Raw genomic sequence first — 4,378 nt, 5'->3', positions numbered from 1 at the left:
GGCGTTAACTCTTAATGAATCGATCAAACCTGTGTTCAAATCACCTGCAATAATGACATGCCCCTCTTCAGAGAGATGCTAGCATAAGTAGTAAATAATCTCTTTCACTTCAAGGTAGCACATAACATCATTCTCCAGAGGCATGCAGACACATAGTAAGAACACAGGTTTGAGAGAGAACCCAACATGTTTGCACCTATGACATTATGCCACTGATATACTATCAAAGTAAAATCAAATTCATTGTCACAATTACTTTGCAAAGATGAAGGAATACAATTAAAATTGATATTGTGAGCTTTCTTGTTGTCTCAATGGTCATGTAAGGAACAGGTGAGTGAGATATAATGAGAAGAACTGTTTTATATATTTGTTGTAGTTCTGAAGATGTGATTCATTTATTTAGCAGGGGGTTTTCAGTGAGTGCAAAGGATATAATTGAGTCAGGAGAAATCTTCCGATTCTATTTTTAAGCAAAGTCAATTAACATCTAGATGTGCATATAAAATTCCAGATTCGTTTCCATACAAAGCCAGAGAACTTTTTGTACGCAATTCCTTTTACAATGAGAATAGATGCCCGCCCTAGTAAATTAATGATCAATTCCCAAAATGAAATCGATAGCATTTCGTTGCTTGTATACCCTATGAAAACATCTGATAGATTTTGATTTGTTGCTGACAATGACTGCGATTTGACTGTGTATAAGGATACTGTATGCTAAGTACGATAATATTTTGATTTGTTGCTGACAATGACTGCGATTTGACTGTGTATAAGGATACTGTATGCTAAGTACGATAATATTTTGATTTGTTGCTGACAATGACTGCGATTTGACTGTGTATAAGGATACTGTATGCTAAGTACGATAATATTTTGATTTGTTGCTGACAATGACTGCGATTTGACTGTGTATAAGGATACTGTATGCTAAGTACGATAATATTTTGATTTGTTGCTGACAATGACTGCGATTTGACTGTGTATAAGGATACTGTATGCTAAGTACGATAATATTTTGATTTGTTGCTGACAATGACTGCGATTTGACTGTGTTTAAGGATACTGTATGCTAAGTACGATAATATTTTGATTTGTTGCTGACAATGACTGCGATTTGACTGTGTATAAGGATACTGTATGCTAAGTACGATAATATTTTGATTTGTTGCTGACAATGACTGCGATTTGACTGTGTATAAGGATACTGTATGCTAAGTACGATAATATTTTGATTTGTTGCTGACAATGACTGCGATTTGACTGTGTATAAGGATACTGTATGCTAAGTACGATAATATTTTGATTTGTTGCTGACAATGACTGCGATTTGACTGTGTTTAAGGATACTGTATGCTAAGTACGATAATATTTTGATTTGTTGCTGACAATGACTGCGATTTGACTGTGTTTAAGGATACTGTATGCTAAGTACGATAATTAGTCTTGGTTTGACATTGCCGCTTGTCCCTGGGTCGGATTCACATATACATTACAATCCATTGAACTTGCGCTTGTATGAGATCTTCCATCGACGTCAAGACACTGGTCCCGATAATGTTGTGGTTCATTTGTAATATCAGAGAAGGTGGGTTTTGTCTGGGAGAAGTGTTTTCATTAGAAGAAGCAGATACCCTGCGATGAGTTTGTGCAACTAAGCAGATTATCTCTTATGGGCCCCTGCCTCGGATGCGGGAGGTCGTGGGTTCGATCCCCGGCCGAGTCATACCAAAGACTTACAAAAATGGTACTAACAGCTGCCTCGCTTGGCGCTCAGCTTTAAGAGTTAGTGTTAGGACTGGTTGACCCGGTGTCAGGATAATGTGGACTGGGTGGGACATCATGCTACATGTCTGCGGCATGATGCCCCAGTGCTAGGCATCACTATCAACTGCCACACTGCAGACATCGTAGCGATATGACTGAAAAATTGGTAAAGCTATGTTAAAAATCCAAATCACACAGAGATCTTATGGGCCCAGATTCGCATGCATGCATCAGAATTAACATTTGGAGGTCACCTAGTACAGGATGAGCGGTAATATCCTCCGATGAAACATTACACACTAGCTGCAGTTGAAAATGTTGTTGTGAGTTAGACGTTGTCCTGGTTGATGATGCTACTGGATCTGAATTATTATGGTGTTGGGGTTGTTTTTATAATGCTGATTCTGTAGCTGGTCAACTGCGGGTTGATTTGCACGTTGATTGTTATATGTAATGTTACCTTTAACAACAGGCGATTTTCTTGTATAAGGACAGTTTATCGATACGTTGTCGTATTGTACAACTTTGATTGTTGCTATGGTCTCTAGTCTGATTAAGGAACTCTTAAGCTTTATGTTCTCGGTAGTGAGTTGTTTGGTTTGTTTCTCAAAGAGGTCGATCCCACAGTTCAAATTACTTAATGTTTTCGTAAGTTCGTGTTGCACTCGTACTGCTGTGTACCGTTGTTAAGTTCAGCTGTTTTCACTCTGTCAGTCAATCAGTCATGTGTGAAGACATTTTCTTATGTCTAAATTTATTGCGTTTACCCGTCCATTGAAGATCTACTGTATAACGTCGGGTCGTTCTCGATAATTTTCTCTAATAATGTTGGCTCGTTCGTCATGAACAAGAAGTTGTAAATGGTAACAATCCTATGTATACGCACAAGAAGCACTAAATTTTGTTGAATTTCGTCTGATAATTGTCACACAATGTTTACAGTTTGGTAGCATAATATTTAATGACACATTATACACCAACCTTGAAATAACTGGTAAAAGTCTGGCAACAGAAAACAACATAGCAGTATTGATCGAAGTTAAATGAATATTAAGGGCAGTTGATAATGCACAATTTAGTGTAGGTGGGTTGGGGATTGTACTCTGATTGTGAAGAAATAGCTAAACTTTATGGTAATAGTGATGTCTATTTCTTTAAGTTAAGTGTCATGCACCATTGAGAAGTTTGTTTGTGTGAAGGAATAACTTATAATAAAAACAATTCCATAACATTTTGTCCACAGATTATGATGCAGCGTACATCATTATGGAGCCTGTATGTGGTAAAACTGAAATGCCACAGACATTTATGAATTATCCATTTATTGGCAAGTAAATAAAACTTGGAGAAATTGAACAGGAACTCTTCTTCAGCACACCGTTTGCAAATACAATGGATTATAGTCAGTCCTGAACAACCTTGACAGTAGTTCCCAAGAAAGGGTAGGAAGGCATGCAGTGGCCATAAGCAGTATCTATGACGAAGACAATAACACAGTTCTCTGTGCATTTTGGTAATAATAATAATAATAATAATAAAAATGACATAATTTTTATCCAAAACATTATGATGCTGTCCAAAACTATATCAACAGTCTCGAATATTCATATTATTTTCTCACATGTCTTTCTGTAGCGCTGAACTATCTATTGTACCACAACTAGTAATTCAGTTTTCTAAAATTCATTAACTAATGCATTTTGAGTTTAAATCTCTAACCACTTTCTTGGTATCCTAATAATGGATTCAAGACAATCTGTACGACATCTAAGACTTTCGTCTAATATTTTCCCTTTATGTAGACCACCAGCCATAGGTTTTGCAACCTATTTACGGTTTGCACTTTTGTATCTTAAACTCAAGGTATTTACTCCAAATTACCTTAAATAAGCCAGTCCTCCTATTAATCAAATAAAATTCCCTTCCACGCCCAGGTAAGAAAACTATACCTGTTTATATGCTTATTAGTACTATTATAAGTACCTTTAGATTGCACACCTTCTTGACACAAATATTACTAATTTTTGAAAAGAAGGAAGTAGATACAGTATTATAAACTAATGGAACATCTTTTGCTACATTCCCTTAAAAGGTCCAAGATTGTATCAGGTTCTTCAAGTAGTTAATCACCGAAATAAATTATTTTGCATTTTCAAAGTCATCGCTCTTTATCTGTGCAAGTCGTGTAGTTTGCTTGAAAAAAAATAAATCTTCTATTACACAGATTTCAGGGCGGCCTCATCGAAATGTCAACATAACGTTCCACGTTGTCTATTAAACGGGTGAATAGCCTCTTGAAACGTCGTACTCGGTGTCTGACCAGGTGAGTTGTAAATTTGCCTGAAAATCTGTATCATCTCAAGCAGACATTTGATACAACGAGCGTATCTCGCGTAACGCGTCGCGATTTCTACACACGGCTTGATCTACTTTGAAAGATTTGAAATAGGATACATAATTAATTAGACAAGTTTCATTGTTAGAACAAAAGCCATATTTTATCTCACGATTACAAAAACGATTTAAAACATGCATATAGGTGAATTTGCTCAAGGAAGAGTAGGGTTATTTGCTTACACTCTCTGTGATAAAGACATATTTAGAGGCG

Source organism: Sinohyriopsis cumingii, chromosome 1, assembly GCF_028554795.1.
Source record: "Sinohyriopsis cumingii isolate HCF-2022 chromosome 1, ASM2855479v2, whole genome shotgun sequence".
In the NCBI taxonomy this organism is placed as follows: Eukaryota; Metazoa; Mollusca; class Bivalvia; order Unionida; family Unionidae; genus Sinohyriopsis; species Sinohyriopsis cumingii.
Note: the sequence above shows the minus strand (reverse complement) of the source record.